The sequence below is a fragment of the Papio anubis genome, chromosome 10 (assembly GCF_008728515.1).
Source record: "Papio anubis isolate 15944 chromosome 10, Panubis1.0, whole genome shotgun sequence".
NCBI classification, from domain to species: domain Eukaryota; kingdom Metazoa; phylum Chordata; class Mammalia; order Primates; family Cercopithecidae; genus Papio; species Papio anubis.
Window position 1 is genome coordinate 9,762,761 of NC_044985.1, and position 18,130 is coordinate 9,780,890.

Sequence of the window (18,130 nt, forward strand, 5' to 3'; positions counted from 1 at the left end):
TAAGCCACTGTTATTAGCTGAACCTAACTCTAACTGACTGTGACCATGATGGCCCAGCTGATGCTGGCAACTTGAGCCTCCCCTGTTATTCTTAGAGTCTATTGAGGCTGCAACTTCTGAGGAAGGCACCCATGACTCAGGGGAGCCATTCTTTTGACAGTTCTTTCCTCATCCTGATCTTGCTGTGCAGGGCTCTGCATGAAGAATGAACCCATCAAAAGCATTGGGAGAAATCAGGAGTCCCAAGGCTGTGTGTGGGTGTCTGTGCACCTGAGTGGCTCTGTGTGGGCCTGCATGTGTGTGCAGAGAGGCTGGAGAGGGAAGGGGGTGTGTTTACCCACAAGTTGTGTATGCCAATCTGTAAGGAAATAAGAATAAGACAAGATGGGGACATCCCGCTTATGGAGAAATATGATTAAAATCAGATTGGCTCTATGGTGAGCGCCTAACTGCAAGAATTCTGTGAAACTAGGCATCTGGGAAGGTGCCATCATAAGAAAGAGAACTGGGGACCTAAGTGAGGTGGGGCAGGGATGCTGGCCCCTTCTGAGGATGGAGGCCATGTGGGCTGAGAGGCTGATGCTCCCCATCCATAAGTATGGAAGGGCTGTCTGCTGGCGCAGATCATGGATGTTAACATGTGGCCAGAGGGTAGGTGCAGAGCATGGTTTATGTGTGCTGGCCAACGTTTCCATTGTCACTTGTGTTTCTACATCTCTCTCACCCTCTTTTGTCCCTCCTGGAAGAATTCCTTAACGCCTGATAGCCAGAAGGGCCCCCAGTTCCGAGAAACGTGGGAGGTGGTGAGGCTGGTGTTGTTTGTTTTCTTGCTGCTGGCGGCTATGCCAGCCTCCCCTTCTCTCTAGGAAGGAAGGGTAACAGCCAGGGACCCAGGAGGTGATGTCATGCAACTGGCAGGTGTGGCAGCTGACCAAGGGGTTCTGGGACGACTGCTGTTTTCATGGGCAGTGATTTTAGTCACTCTTTGCTGGACAAACACCCCCCTGGACTCTGGCCCAGAAAAGCAAGGCATAGCCAGGTGGGAAGGGCCAGCCCACACCTGGAGACCCACCCCCTGGGCAGATTCGCAACTGTGAATAACTGCAAGGCACTTTTCTGCCATAGAAAACTTACTTAACCTCTCTGGGCCTCAGTGTCCTCACCTGTGAGATGAAGATGATAATGTCTCCTTCTGGAGTTGTGAGGAGAACCTGAGTTAATAGATGTGAAGCACCTAGAGAGGTGACTGGCAATGGTAAGCTTGGCCGTTTCTCCCTGCTGTTATTGATCATGGCCATCACTACTATTATTGCTAATATTCTTATTACAGCTAGTTCAGAGTCCTGGAGAAGTTGGAGGAGGGGCCCTCCATGTAGAGGGATGGAGGGAAGGTAACACTTTCCAGGGGGGCTGAAGATAAGCAGAAGTTTGCCAGGCAGAGAGAGGGGAGAGCATTGAGGTCCAGGGGATGGACAACATCTGCCAAAGGCATGGAGGAGCAAAGTTGTGGATCGGGAGGAAATCAGGCATGGCGGGGATGGAAAGGTCAAGGGCAAGCCAGAAGTGTGGGCGGGGCCTCATCCAGAACCTCTCTCCTCTTTGGATTTCCCAGGTGGCCCAGCCTGGAGCCCTCTGCCCTCCTCAGCTGCACACACCCTTGTGAGGACTCTTTCGTGGTCTGGCTGCCCCCTGCCTTGTGCCTGCCTGGAGTGAGAGCTCCAGAGGGCTCAGTGCTGCCGTCCCTTTTTGGTCTGATTCTCTGCTGAAGCAAAGAGCCTTGATGCCAGATACCTCCATGGGGTTTTGTTCAATATATCAGTGACTCTCCCTCTTGGTCCCGCCAACCCCCTAACACCTCCCCACCACCCACCTGTGATGCCCTGTCTACTTCCTCAGTTGCCCCAAATATTCTCATTCTTTGGGACTCAACTGTCCTTTGCACAACATCCTCCAAGACGGCTCCAGACTCTCTCTGACCTCCCGTCCTCTCCTGTTCCATACCTGCTCTGAGCCTGGGCCTGCCCCAGGCTGCCCTTGAGCACTTCCTTCCTTGTGTAGGCCCTACAGAGGGTGAAAGCCTGGGCGCCAGCATGGTGCAGAGCTGGGAAGAAGCCTGCAGCCCTGGGGCCCTGCCTGTGCAGTTCCTGTGCCCCCATCCCAGACCAAGCTTAAAGACCGGAAGGGCTAGAAGCTAGTGAGGACAAAGTATTACTTTCCTTACAGCCCAGCATCACTGTGCTTCAACACTGAGGCCTTGTTTGCATCCTCAAGCTTTGACTACAGGTGGCTGTGGTCACAGTCCTGTTGCTGACTGCTGGGGGCCCATCTGGGGCATTTGGCCATGCAACCTGGGCATGTGCCAAAGGGAGTGTGCAGAGTCCTCCCAACCCACCAATGTCTGACTTATTCCTGTGCTTCCTGGGTAAGGTGTTTTGTTTTGTTTTTTGAATCCATCTCTGCTGGACTAATAACCCATAAAGAGGACAAGAACCTTGCCTCAACTAACAACCCACTGGGCTGAAAACAGCAGCCTCTGCAGGGCTAATTTGCTTGCTTCTGATGGACAGGCAAGTTTGTGCTATGAGGACTGGGTGGTCTCAGGACAGGGCTTTGCCATCTGGTTGCTGTCACCATGAGTGGGAGTGCTGTCATCGAGCTATGAGTCAGCTAGTCAGTGTCCCCTTCTCTCCTCTCTGCATTGGCAGCAAGTACCCTTCTCTCCTCTCTGCACTGGCAGCAAGTCCCCTTCTCTCCTCTCTGTACTGGCAGCAAGACCCAGAGTCACAGTGGATGCTCACGGGGGAGCTGGGATCCCAGCAGTCACTCCTTGTCATTTCCCCTTCCGTCCAGGGCCGTGGGAAAGCAGTGTCCACCTGGGCAGGCTGCATTCCTCATGAGTCGAGGTGGTTTCCGCCAAGAGTTTCCATCTAGAGGAGCTGCACTCTGAAGCCCATCACTGTGTTCAGGGCAACTTTTTGAATGTGAAATCCTTAACAACATGGCAAGTGGATCAAATAGCTTTTGGTTATTAAAAAACACCTGGCTGATGGAAACCTTCCATCCCAAATGCTCCATCCCTTCCTTCACTCCTCTACTCAGATTTGACCCCATAGTGGGGAGGACCTGAAGTAAGATGGGAGGGTGTGGTCTCTTCTGAGACATAAGGTACCTCCCACCCCACCCTGCCTTCTGGATCTGGCTACTGCATGGATGGGGCAGGAGAGAAAACGCTGTGTCCCGGGACCTAGGTCCTTGCCGGTGATTGGAGGCCTCCCCACTGCAGTCTGTGGCTGGTGCAAGCCCACGTGCCCTCTTCATCCCCATGGACAAATGTTCTTCTTCACCTTAGGACCCTCTGTCACTGACATCTTCCTTCAAAGGGACAATCATGTGTGGTCCCCATTCCTGGCCTCCACCCTGGCCCTGTCTAGGTGGGACGCCTCCTCACCCAGGCAGTTCACAGCTCTAGCCGCTCTGATGTTGGCGCTCCTGCAGGTGGAGTTGTGGAGCCCTTGGGATCTTTCTCCATGCCTGGCCAGAGCTCTATGGATCTGGGACAATGCGGGGACTTCCCACACTCCCCTCAGCCCTCAGCCTGCAGGGGGTTCTCTGCTCAACTACTGAGATTACACCCATGGAGCTTCCGGCTTCAGAAAACTCCAAAGGGGAAGAAGGCGCCATGGTTATGCCCATGGCCTCCTGAAATGCTGGGACCCTGGACAGCTCTCACAGGTGGCCCCTCACTCTGCTCCATGTTGATGAACAGCCAGCAGGAGCCCGCAAGTGGGGAGCAGAACGCCAATGACTTCCTTGGCAACCTGCATCACTTGACCTGGCTTAATGCTATGGCCAGGGGCAGGGCAGGCAGGGAAGTGGCCCCCCACTCCCCTTGGGAATGGGGGGCAAGCTCTCACCACAAAACCTTTCCTCCCACAAGCCACACTCAATCCTGCTCCCTGCCCCATCTCCAGGTGCTGTCCTGAGTGACGGAGCTGAGCAGAGGCTGATGATGATAGCAGGCCACAGCTCTATTTTTGGGAGGAGGAGCTCGGCCTCCTTATTTGGCTCCTCTCTTCACGCTATGGGGCATTTAGTGCCTCCTCGAGTTCACCTGTGGACCCAGTTCCCAATTCCTGAGCCCCAGGAAAGGTCCCCCTGGATGTGGCATTCAGCAAGGTTTGCTGAGTCACCAAACAGGACACTACAACAGGACATACTATAGACAGGTCATATTGTATTATATCCAGCTAACTTTTCAATAACTTTCACTAACTGTTTCTGTTTTGATCCTCTTCACCACCCTGTGAGATAAAGTCTCAATGCTGTCATCAGTCCTTGGGTAGGTGTAAACAGTAAACTAGCATGCCTGAACTTCAGCGGCCTCGTCTGTAATACTAGGACCTATAGAACCCATCACACACGGGTGTTGAGAGAATTCACTACGAAAAGGTATGCAAGGGCTTAGCATGGAAGCCTCAAAATGACCATGGAGGCACAGCGACTGCATCTGGGATGGGCAGGGCTGGGGAGGAGGCCGAGTCAGAAAGCAGGAGAGCTGGAAGGGGTGAGGTGGCAAAAGCATGGGCTCGGGGACCAGGCACACATGGACTTCAACCCCACTTTGCCACTTATTAGCTGTATGATCAGAGGCACGTCACTTAAATCATTTAATCATTAGTTTCCACTTCTACAAAGTGGGCACACCAGCATTTACCTCAGCACTGCTGCTCCTGTAGCTTTGCCCTTGTCACTAGGCAACATGCCATCTACCTAGTGTGAAAATCTACCTTGTCACTAGATGACGTGCCATCTACCTAGTGTCACTCAACAAAACCTGGGAGTCACTTTGGAAATCTTATTCTCCTCACACTCCACATCTATCACCAATCCTGTCAATTCTATTTCTAAGCACCTTCCAAACCAAATGGCTTGTGAGCAAGTAAAATTGACTGTATCGGGGTCCTTTCCAGAGATGCAGGTTCACTGTGCAGCCTTGGCCAGCTGAGAGCCGTTCTTGTCTTTCCCCCTGCTGGGTGATGGAAACCCAGACTCAGGCATGGCCTACATTGAAACACCAGAAATTCTTTATAGAATTATAGTTCTGAAGTGAAGTTATTATGCGTGAAGCTCTCTCTAATTTTGTTCCCCAAGAGGACACAACTTTCACTAGAACTACATTGGTGAGGAGAGTGCTGGCCCCATTGGGAAGTGGAATAATGGCCTTTCTCTGAGGGCCGGAGATGCAGGTCAGAGAGAGTGTGGTGGAAACAGGCTCCTGATTTCAAGATGGAAGATCCTAAAGGGGCAGAGACAAGCAATGGTACATGACCACCAAAGACAGCAGCAGAGAACATCAGAGGGGACCATCCCAGAGAGTTGGGCTGGAGTGATAACTGTCTGACCCAAGTGGATCTTGGTTACGGCTCTTCAGTTTTAGGAACCTAAAGACTGAAGTAGATAGGTAGCCTGCTAAGATTCCCTTGGATTTGACTGGAGTCATTATGATAGAAAATCATGGATTTTCAACCAATCCCTAGGTAGGCTTGATTCAATTCCCAGACTCAGTGCCCCCAGGAATAAATCCATTGGCCTTAAGGTAGGACCTTGTAATAACATGAATATTTCTCCAGGTCTAACACAGAGTGACCTGGGCCATTTGTCAGGTAATTCTGCACTGGTGAAAGAACTGTTGAACGTTGGTTCTGAGCTAAGACTAATTCCTGGAAACTTAAAACATCATTGTGGTCTATCAGTCAGAGGATTTTGAGGCTAAGGGGATGATTGGAGTTTTGACTCAATTCACCTAACTGAAGGCAAGGAGAACCCAAGCCCATCCCATGTTTATTTTCCATTTTCACATGAACAGTTGGAAATGCTTAGAAATGGACAGAATCTCTACGCTGACTCCTTGATTTGTGGAATAATGGCTATCACAGGCCTAGTATAGTACTGGGATGGGCCAGATGGAAGCCCCTGGAATTCTACCTCCCTACCAAGTTATTAGTCCATACAGTTCCGAATCCTTTGGGGAATTTCAGGTATTAGTGCCAACATAAAATATTTGAAAAAAGTGCAAGAGTAGTGATTCTTATTTTGTTCTCATATAACTTGCCTGTTTAGTTGATACAGAAGACAGGTGGATCTTGGAGAGTAACCACAGATTATTGTAAATGTATTCAAGTGGTGACCTCAATTGCAGCTGTTATTTTAAGATGAGGAACCTTTACAAATTTACACAGCCCATGGCATCACAGTTGGTCATTTAAAGAAAATCCCTATGAACACAAAAGCATCAGGAATTCAGTAGTTTGATTTCACCTGGAAAGGATAGCAGTACACCTTCATGATCTGCTCTCCGATTACATCAGGCTTCTGGCTTTGTGGCACAATTCACTGTAATTGTCTCACCATCTCCCATGATGCAATGCTCATCTCCTACATTGCAGACATCAAGCTAGGAAACCAGGGAAAGTAAAAAGTACATGTACTTACATGCTTTGTAAGGCATATGTGTGATGTAAGATAGGTGATAAAGTCCATACAAACACAAGGCTGCCACCTCACTGAAGTTTCTGCGATTCTGGTGGTCTTGGGCATATTGGGATATTTGCTCCAAAGTGAAGAAGCTGTTTCACTTTATCCCCTTGTACAAAAAGGAGGCATGAGGCTTCGTGAACCTCTATACACTTTGTAAGGAGCACACCCTGTTTGGTTGTGTTGTGTTCTTCCGACTCATTTATGAGTAAGCCATAAGACTCCCCAGTCTGGGTGGGGCTCACAGCAAGAGAAAGCTCTTAAGTTAGCCAAGGCTACAAGCAGCTCTGCCCCATTGGGCCTTATAACCCAATAGATCCAATGGTGCTAAGTTTCTTTAGTAGGTCAGTGTATTGAAAGCGTTGATAGAATCTCGTAACTGAAACCCTAACATTTCAGAGCAAAGCCCTGATCTGTTCAGTAAGCACCTATTCTTTTGTCAATTAGCTCCTGGAAGAATACTGGGCCCAAAGAGAGAAACTGCATACCTGACCAAAAGATGACAGGTGACAGAGAGGCCTTGCGCCTCTCCTTATTCTCTGGGTGTTATCAGCTCTGCCAAACAGTAAGACTGAGCATGCCTGCAGCATTCCGTCACTACCTAAGGGACCCAAACAGGGCTGGACCCTGTACCTGGCATGTCGAGGACCAGAGTCAGAGGTGGACTGGTAAATATTTAACAACCAGCTCTCTGGGGGCTCCAGCACTCATTTGTGGTGTTTGCAGATTTCCATGGTGTAAATACTCCCATTGTGGCTAATTTCAAGCTACGGACATAGAACTGGGAAGAGACCTCACCATCAGTTGTCATGAGCCACAGCAAGCTGGCTCCAGCACACCACTGCACAGAGTGGCTCATGTTTTCACATCCCTTCCATTACATACAGGAGTCTCAGAAGGTCGCCATGAAATGAAGTCAATAATAATAATGGCTAGCAAAGAGGTACAGACAGTGAAAATTTTCTTTTAGTGAACTTTCCATATGTAATATATATGTCATGCTGGCTGAACATTTTCTTAAACAAAAAGTAAAATTAATATGCAGTACAAAAGAGAGATCATGAATTAATACTTTTAAATCGCATTTTTTTTTGAAAAAGGGAAGAATCTTTTTTAAAAACATTGGTCTCCAGGCGCGGTGGCTCACGCCTGTAATCCCAGCACTTTGGGAGGCCAAGGCGGGAGATCACGAGGTCAGGAGATCGAGACCATCCTGGCTAACACAGTGAAACCCCGTCTCTACTAAAAATACAAAAATTAGCTGGGCGTGGTGGTGGGCGCCTGTAGTCCCAGCTACTCAGGAGGCTGAGGCAGGAGAATGGCGTGAACCCGGGAGGTGGAGCTTGCAGTGAGCCGAGATGGCGCCACTGCGCTCCAACCTGGGTGACAGAGCAAGACTCCGTCTCAAAAACAAACAAACGAACAAACAAAAAAAAAACATTGGTCTGTGACGGTAATCAAGAACATCACAGATTTTAATTTTGAGCTTTAACTTCTGCAAGTTTGCCAGAGACTTCATCAAAATTGATCTTCTTTGAATATCAATATTCAGTGAACACTATAGCCAGATTTGGCATTCTATCTTTGTTCATAGGTGATTAACAAACATTTTTATTACTCTCAATATCAAAAAAGTTTTTGCACATGAAGCAAGATATAAACAAATAGTTTTGTAAATAAAGTCTTATTGGACCATAGACACATAAATCACCTATGTTTTATCGCGGCTGCTTTTATGCTGCAATGGCAGAGGTGAGTGTTTGTAATAGAGACCATATTGCCTGCCTGCCATATTTATTATCTAGCCCATTAAGGAAAAGTTTGCTAATGCCAGCTTATACAATGAAAAATAAAAGGTGACTGCATTTAAAGTGTACAAAATTTGAATTTATTTTTTATCAAAAACCCTAAATTATGGTAAATAGAATCAAAACATTTTAAAAATTTATGTTTTCAATAGAAATCTTCTTTAAAATATTTAAAATTCTCTGTTACAATTGAAAGAGAAAATATAATTAATGGATATCAAAATCTTAAAATTATTTAAATAAAGCTGAAGTTTTTAATTTAATTTTTTGAAAATTTAAGAAAATCATATTAAATGATTTTACAAAACAAGGATTATCCACAATTCTGTCATTCTGCATGCATCTAGTCACTAACAGAAAGCACTGGTATTACACTTCATCATGTTCTTCTTCTTGTTTTTGTTTTTTGTTTTTTTGTTTTTGGTTTTTGGGACAAAGTCTCGCTCTGTCGCCTGACTGGAGTATAGTGCCATGATCTAGGCTCACTGTAAACTCTGCCTCCTGGGTTCAAGTGATTCTCCTGCCTTAGCCTCCTGAGTAGCTGAGACTAGAGGAGCCCGCTGCCACAGCCAACTAATTTTTGTATTTTTAGTAGAGATGCGGTTTCACCATGTTGGCCAGGATGGTCTCAATATCTTGACCTCGTGATCTGCCTGCCTCAGCCTCCCGAAGTGCTGGGATTACAGGTGTGAGCCACGGCACCCAGCCTCATCATATTACTTCTAATGTAGACCTACATATATACTAATTGAAGAGTAAAATGAATTGTCTAATATTGCAATATATTTCTCAACTGCTCATGCAAAATATCAACTCTACTATTGCGAAAGATATGCTAATTATCAGGTGCTTTCAGAATCATGAATTGGAACAGGAAGAGAAGGAAATAGATGCTCAACGTTACTAGGAAACAATATTTTGTTACTAAACATAAGTCATTAAAAATCCATTGCATTTGTGCTGAGAGGATTTAACAACTGAAACAGTTTGTATTTTCTCTTAGGGAAGAGCTTCCACCATGCAAATTCTCCTTACCTTTGGAAGCAGTGTCTGACATCTGCAGAGGTGTAACTCACAAATTTTCCAGCATTCAGATGCCTTTTGTGTTGAGGACATTAAACAAGAGATACAGGAATGGATTTCCCTGGGGCCTGAGCAGTGCCAGTCATGAGAATGGATGTTTACTCTTGTCATCTACCAGCACCGAGGCCTGGCTCCTGCGTGTTTTTAAGAAGTGTGTGGGGCTGGGCGTGTTGGCTCACACCTGTAATCCCAGCACTTTGGGAGGCTGAGGAGGGTGGATCACCTGAGGTTGAGAGTTCAAGACCAGCCTGACCAACATGGAGAAACCCCCGTCTCTACTAAAAATACAAAATTAGCCAAACGTGGTGGCACCTGCCTGTAATCCCAGCTACCAGGAGGCTGAGGCGGGAGGATCACTTGAACCCAAGAGGCGGAGGTTGTAGTGAGCCGAGATTGTGCCATTGCACTCCAACCTGGGCAACAAGAGAGAAACTCTGTCTCAAAAAAGAAAGAAAAAGAAAAGAGTGTGTGTGTGTGTGTGTGTGTGTGTGTGTGTGTTCATAATATGCAGAGTCCTCTGAAGCCTGGAGCCGGGGCAGCAGCCCCTCTTACTGGGTCTAAGGGTGGTATGTACATCCCCCACATGGTAACTGCCCATGATCACAGTGTTAGGCTGTGAGCAGTCATGCTGTCACAGGGGACCTGGCCCCAGGAAATGATTCATTGAAGGAGACACTTGACCCAAGTTGCTCTCTCTCTCTCTTCAGAATCTGGAAATGTAACAGAGGAACTAAAAGCCAAACGGAGCTCATGACAGGATTCTCGATGAAAAGCAATCAATTTCCACCTCTGAGATCCTCCAAGCTGTCCTGGACAATCTTGGATTCTGTTCTTCTGTGATTTTGAGTTCCTTCAGGCCTCTCAGTATCTTTCTAACAAAGTTTTTTCTTTTGCTGGTTTGGCCTCTAGTACTTGAAATCAGGAGAACTGTAACTAACACATCATGTAAGGAATTATCTGCATGCCCAAATTGTAAGGTGGGGTTGTACATAAGCCAGCCTGTGAAGAAAGCCTCTGTCCGACATCTGTAGAGGTGGTCACTTTATGGGGCCACACTGTGGTCACAGTGTCCACACTCTGTTAAGAAGTGGAGTCCACACCCATGTTCTATAAGCAGTAGAGTCTATCTGACTCCAGGAAGCCAAGGCTCAAGCCCAGCCTGAAGTTCACTTGCCCAAGGTCCTGGCTCCACTACTCACCTGTGGTGTGACCTTGGGCAAGTGAACTTTTCTGAGCCTCAGTTTCTCCCTCTGAAAAACGACACCATGCCTCACAGGGGTTAGGTATCTGGGAACTGCCAACCTGTAGAGCATCTTTGCATGAATTAGAAAAAGTTGCTCCTCTGGGCACAGGGCTTGGGGAGTGGACTGCAGGCTGGGCTCGAGCTCAGCTGTGTGCTGGGGTGCAGTGCCTGTCCTGCAGTGATGACACCTGTTTTGCAGGCCATCCGGGAGGTAAAGTGCACAGAGCCCCTGTGAGCAATCACTGTGCTTCCCTCTTCCTGTCCTTTCCAGAGTCTCAGGCCAACCACAAAAGACACAGAAAACCAACTTTGTGGATTTTAGGACAAAATTAGTGAAACGATTATGGAGAGAGGAGTGCTGTGTGAAGGGCCCTCACAGCTGGCCTGGGCTCCACACCACACTGAGTCATCACCTGTCTTCTTGATTCCTTCAGTCCTTAGTGCATCATCCGTCTCCGGCCAGCTTCAGGGAACACCTGTGTCTAGGCTGGTTCTGCTGGCTGGAGGGAAACCCAGATGTGAAGCCTGATCCCGGCCCTCCTGAGAAGGGGACACTGGAGGGGAAGGCAAGACCATTCATCAACACCATGATAGTCCGTTTCGGCGTGTGTGCACCCCTCGAGGGCAGGGAGTCTCCACACTCTCTCCCAGCATGTCCTCACCCTGACCCATGAGACCAGTGGGATGGGGCCATCGATGCCATTCTATAGCTGAGAAAACAAAGTCTCCTAGGACTGCGGTGAATGCCTGCTTCATAACAATACTCTCTGAAGCTGGGCCTGGAGCTTGGTTTTGGTGAGCCCTGGGTTCCCTCAGTGCACCCATCATCTCCAAGAGAGAAGTTCCTGCTCTAGTCAGATGGCAAAGCCCACCAGTGGGCCACCTTTGCTGGTAGGCAGAGTCCTGCGCATGCAAACCACCCGCTATGAACAGGCCGCCTCCTTTGCTGTGGTCTGTCCCTCTTGGCACAGGAAGAGGGCCCAGGTTTATTCTTAGACTTTGTTTGGTTCCTCTGCATGCAAAGTGTGTGGGTTTGGGCATGGCTGGCCAGAGAGATTTAGATTCACGCTTGTAGGGTGATAGGAAGCCTCCCCACTCCGGAGGACCAAAGTGCCTTCTCTGTCCCAGCTTTCCTGGAGCTCTGCACCGGGCAATACTGGACGACAGGCCAGTTTTCAGTGAAGTGGTTCTTAGTTTCCTACTTGGTATGTCACAGGTGGGGTTCTTTGGGAAGCAGCTGAGATAGAGATTTGCATTGGAGGTGTGTCCCCCAGCCTTTGTACCTCAGTGCCATCAATCAGCCATCGATGGGTCCCACGGAGGAAGGGACGTGCTCTTGGGCAAGGGGGCTCTCTTCTGCCTGCAGGAAGAGGAGGGCAGGGGGCACTGGAGACATCTTAGCAGCTGGGGAAATAAGTCCTCCATTCCTGAAGTGGGGTCCTGTGGCCACCTTACTATTGGTCTTCTTCGTACGCATCTGCCCAGGAGTCCGCAGGAGCGGCGGCAATTCGCAGAGCAGGAATCTTGCGTTGCTGGGTCCTCTGGCTAAATGCAGCACATGCTCTCGGAATCTCCGGCTAACTCTAGACGGCGGGGGAGTGAGCACTCTAGGCCTTGGGCTGCGTGGGGCATGGGGATTTCAGGAAGGCCTGGATGCTGGGATGAATTTGGAAGAGGAGATTGAGGTGTGAGGTGGGCTGGGATGAGCGTAGGGAGGGGATGTACAGGGTCCTCCATCAGTCAGAAAGCCCTACCTGAGCAGGACAGGCCTGCTGGATTGGGCACGGGGCACCTTTCTGCCCTCCCTCTCCTCTCAGGGAGACCCAGGTTGCCGTTGAAGGGATGGGGACAGGCAATAGGGTCACAGCCCTGGGGTGGCAGTGGGGAGAGCCAGGAGGGGCCAGATGCAGAGGAATGGCCCAGCTATATCTGGGTGAGCTGGCCCGGCTGCAGCGGACCTTGGAGAGGCGTGGAGGGGCTGACCGCGCTGAGTGGGGCCAGCCTGTCTGAATTAGCACAGCCGGTTTCTTCTAGCGCAGGTTTTTCCACAGCGGAAGAAGATTGAGGATGGTGGGGAGCGGCTGATTGCCTTTGGGGTCCCTCCGTGACTCAGAGCGTTTTCCAGCTCGTTGAACTGGGGCCACGCTGTGCGAAGTTTTCTCCTGACGCTCTGGCGGATGCATACTGAATAGGGAATTTAATCCATATGCTGGTGACTCCTCTACCCTGAACTCATCCGCATGCGCTCCTTAAGAGCCCTTTGATGTCCTGCAGGACGCACAGCCTTTTTATGAGATGTTTTATGCTCTCTCCCTGCACTCCCCACCCACCACTCGCTGGTTATGTTTGAGGAACGGACATTGTGTTTCTAGGAGTCTAAATAGACTCAGACCTTGAGAGACTCAAGTTCTAAATTTGAAGCTTGTGGGCTTCCCTTGGACTCAAGCCCTGGCAGCCCTTTCTCTTCCAGCCCGGGGCCTGGCGGCACAATTCCAGAGGCCTGGCTTTGCATGCACGGATGGCAGGCGGGGTGGGGCGGAGCTGGGGAAATCAGGGGCAAAGCTCTGGGCCTTTCTCCTCACCTCCAGGGTGGTGCTAGCCCTGGGCACAGGCGGAGTGAGGGCGGTGAAGGAAGGGACTGGCCCCTGCCCTCCCTGCCCCAGTCTCTCTGCCATCATCCACATCACCCATGCCGTTCATTCCATTGGGCTAACGCATTTTCTCCCTCCATCTCCAATCGCATTGCAAATATGTGTGATCTGCTCAATCCTGAACATTTATTACGGGCTCCTTTTTCAGCTGGGAGATGATCTGGGGCAATGGGACACAGGACGGCAAGTTTCCATGAGAGGACAGGAGTCCCTGCTGAGAAGGGCATTGGAGAGGGTAAGGATAACATTGGAGGCTGAAAGTCAGTTCCAGGACCCCTAGATGGCCCTGGGATTTTGGGGGTCTGGACTGGGCCTGGGAATGGGAGTGGGGGTGGGGGTGAGAGCGGGACCAACTCAGATTGCAAAAGATAGAGCCTCCAAACTACAGCGGCCATGCTCAGGAGACACGTCTCCCAAATGAGGTGCGTGTGTGTGTGCACGCACGAGTGTGCTGGAGTAGAGGGCATTTTCCTGAACTTTGGGTATGGACTGAAGTCACTTTTAGTAGCCTATTAGCGCTTTGACCCTGGGGAGGATGGCAGCTGTTAAATGCTGGGGCCCAGGGTGGTGCCAAGAATCTGCTTTGAAGAGGGAGCAGGGAAGGTTCCCAGAGAAGTCAGAGTTTTGGTCTCAAGTTTGGAGATGGAGGGGTTCTCTGGGGATACAGGGGTGAAGAACAGGAAGGGGAAGGAAAAGGAGACACGGAGATGTGCAGTAGGTGTCTGGGGGTGGCTTATGTAGTGGAGAAGGTGTTCCGTCCTTCAGCTAAGAGAACTGTGTGTCCTGGTGCCACAGAGGCAGGTCACACCTGTTGCACAGAAGACTGAGAACTGGAGTTACTTTAGCTAATTTCTGCCTGGTTATCATCCTCAGCTGGCAAAGGCACCCTGCTCTGTGTCTCCGGGACACACCCTGTTTGGGAATGTTGGTAATCCTGTGACCCAATGCGTCTCCAGCTCCCCACTGCCACCCCACCTGGAGATGGGGACAGGGGGCAGAAAGTTTTGTGCTTTTCCTTACATGGCAGATGAAGCAATAGAGGATTGGAGAGATGATATGCCTTGCCTGGGGGTCTGTCCCACATCCACATCTCCCAGAGCTTGTTGCTGCCGCATCTTCCCTGGGCTCTTGCTGGCTCTGTTTCTCTGGGGTGAGGGCGGCGAGCGGGGGCACCTGATAGGTCTGCATGTGGAGCCCCGCTGTGAAGACCAGCTTGATGGCTCCTGTCCTTAGGGGCCCACTGTCAGGTGGGGGACAGACACGGAAACAGATACAGGTAACATGGTGTGATAGATGCAAGAAGAGAGGCGAACCCACACGGGGTCCCTGAACCCAGTCTGGGGGAAGAATATGGGAAGGTAGTCTGAGAAGGCTTCCTACAGGAGGTGAGGCCTGAGTTAAAAGAGAAAGGGGAGCAGGAAGAAAAGGAGAGGGGTGCCAGAGGGAGGTTACAGGTGTTAGGAAAGTGAAGTGCAAGGTGGGGCTGAGTGCAGGGAGTGGACTGTTGTGAACAGGGAAGCTGGGGGGATAGATCAGCTTCTTCCCTGGGAAAGAGGGGCCTTCTGAGCCCTGCCGGAGTGTCTGCACTTTTTCTTACAGGCCTTAGAGACAAACAAGTGTGCATCCGGGGAAATGCAGGCTGGGTAGGGGAAGGGCTAAGGCAAGACACCAGTGAAGGGGCTGCTAAAGGGATCCTGGAGAGGAGAGGGTGCAGAGGAACAGAGAGAAGGGACATGTTCAGGAGCTACGCCCAGGTGTAATCAGCAGCCACCCCGAATGTGAAATTGTTGGTGGGGGATGCGGGGTTCCAGGATGAGCCCGGATGGAGATCCAGGTGAAGTGGGCTGGTAGCCCAGCACGGCTGCTTTTGTGCACTTAGGGCTGGAGTGCGGGGAGGCCCCTCGGGAGCCGATTTTCTGGTGTGGTCCAGGAGAGCTGAGGAGCTTAGAGAGGGCCGTATCCTCAGAGAAGGCTCAGGATGGGGTTGGGGTGAGCTTTGGATGAGCTTTCAAGCCTTAAAGAGGGGACTTGAAATTGAAGGAAGACCAAAGCCCTTGAGAGACACCCCATCTCCCCTGCTCCCCTCCCAGCCTAGCTGTGAGCATGACACGGCTGACTGAACATTTGCAGAAAGAAAGGGAGAGGAAGGGGAGGAGAGAAGCGAGGCTTCAGCCGTCATTTCTGCTCCTCCCACAAAAGCAAGAGCTAGAAGGTGTCCTAGTACATACATCTCCTCTTGGCAGGCCCATGGGAGGGCCGCGGTGTCTGAGAGTCACACCCTCTACTTGCCAAGCACCTTGGGGGCTACCTCCTGCCCCTTGGAGGGAGGGATCTAGGACAGGGCGACTCCTGGTTGCAGCTGCTACAACAGCCAATTGAAGCCTCAATTTCTAGTTTCAAGGTGGAACCAGAAGCAGGTTCTGTCCATTTTGAATGATGAGCCCTTTCCAGAATCAAAGGCTTAGAGGGGAGTGAAGCTAGGACAGCTTCAGCATAGCTTCCCAGGTGTGTGGACCTGTGGGTCAGGAGGGAAAGCAAGTGGTTTCTGAGCAAGGAAGCCAAGGGCCGCCTTCCTCATCCACCCAGATGGGGCCAGCACATGCCTGTGGCAGAACTGAGGCCGGCTCAGCCCCGCCAGGAACTGCGGAGCCCCAAGCAACTGGGCACCAAGGATGCCTGGAAACGAGCTTGCCTCCTGTGGTCAAGGGAAACACACGTCCTTCAGGAGGGCTCAGCAGACACACAGCTGCCCCTGGGCCAGGCGGGGTGACTCGTGGCTCTGGCTGTTTCAGACAGTTAGGCAACCCTTTCTATTCATGGGGCCAGCTGGGTGGAGTCCTGCCTCACTTTTGATGAAAAGGTTTGGGCAGCTCTGCCAGGCACAAGTGACTCCATGTCCCCACCAATCCTCTACAATTATATTGCTAAAGACCAGTCACAATATTGCACCATACCAAACACGGCACTGGGAACTAAGTTCAAAGCACCAGGTCACAAACAACACGTGTCCGCCAGCTTTTCAGATGAAGCTTCAACCAATTATAGGATAGCTGGATGCCTCCAGAAAGGGTCTCATGACATCTGGGCGTTCGTTTGGGAGGGCCTGGGTCTCCGAAAGCCCACTCCCATTTTGAAGCCTGCTCACCTCTCAAGGAGCATCACGAATGGTCCGGTGGAACAGCCTAGGGATCTCGGAGGATTCTAATCTCACAGCTATGACTCTTCCAAAGTGGGAAGAGTCACTCAGCTCGCTCATCTGTCAAATGAGTAAATATCTCTGGGTCCACTGTCTTCCAGGGCTGTGAAGAGAATCAAATGAGCTCATAGATGAGAAAACTAACTTGAAAGTTAAAAAGATCTTTCCACAACTCCTCCGCCTGAGCTGGCCCTGAAATCTCTGAAGGCACAGTGTTCATTTCCTGTCCGGGGCCAGTTCGGTGGCCCTCCTGGGCTCCTCTTAAAAAGCAAAGGACAGAGCCACAGAGATCAACCAGGGGTTGGAAGGAACAGCCCCACTTCAGCCCAGGTAAGCAGCGTATATATTCCTCCGCACGCCACCTCCCACCGAGGGTCATTCGACTTTCCATCAGCAGCAGCTAATGACGTGAGGAGACACGACCCTGGCGGGGTCTCGCTCATGTGGCCTCGCTCATAGCTCGGAGGAGGGCCTCATAAGTCTCAGGGAAGCCTCTGGGCTGTAAAACAATGAGACGATTCCTTGGCAGAAAGTGGATGCTGGCCCGGAGGGTGCAGACTTTTCCTTCATTGACCATCCCGTGAAGATCTTGTCTTTACTGGGAGCTTGGGAGGAGGCCGACGCCTGTGGAGCTGGGCTTTTCTAGAGAGGCATCTGAGCTGAGGCCCACCCCATTGGGCTGTATTTATTCTTTCTTGCAGGGCCTCATCTGATAGATGTCGCAGAGCCCACACTGAGGAGCAGGCATCACTCCGTGCTGGGCGGCATTAACCCAGAAGGGCCCCTAGGGTCCAGCCTGTCTGACTCCAGATTCACATAGCTTCCTTGGCCCTCATCTTTGCAGCCCTGGCCGCAGCCAGGGGCCCCTCCCCCGGCCACAGTGGTTCTCAGGTGTGTGTTGCTGTGTAACCCCGAGGACCCAGACAAGGGCTGGCCTTCCAGCCTTCTTTGCACCCAGTGTGCTCGGCTCCCGTAGGCCCTGGGACACTGTGGTTCTGAAGGCCCCAACCTATGTTGCCCTGGAGGCTGGTCACTTCTTCAACAGCCCCCACTCAGCCTTCCTCCCTGGTGAGACTTGGTTTTGCTGTTGTCCACACTCACTCCATGACTCAAGGGTAAATCCTAATTACTGTAAGCCAAACATGGCTCTTTGTCAGTGATGGGTCTAGAGGTAGGCCTGTGACACAGTTCTGGCCAATAAGATGCTGAGGGAAAACATGCTTTGGGAAAGGTTTCTCACTGATAAAAAAGACACATAGGGAGAGGTGCTCTCTCTCTCCCTCAATAGTGTCATCTGTATGTGATGCTTGGAACACTGGCAGCCATACCGAGACCACGAGGGGTGTGAGTCTGAGGACAAACCTAACATACCGAGTGGGGGACAGACTTGAAACATGGAAGGAGCCTGGGCCCACCATGATGTCACTGAATTGCTAAATTAATCAACCCTGGTGCTGTGTTTCCTCAAGAGTTCTTGTGTGACATTTTCCTTGGTGCCACTGGGGTTGAGTTTTCTGCTCCCTGCAGTGGAAGCCTCCACACTGCCTCAATCCCTGTCTCCACCTGCTCACAGCCCCTTTCCTCCTCTTTAGGAGCCACAGAGATCAGTCAGGTA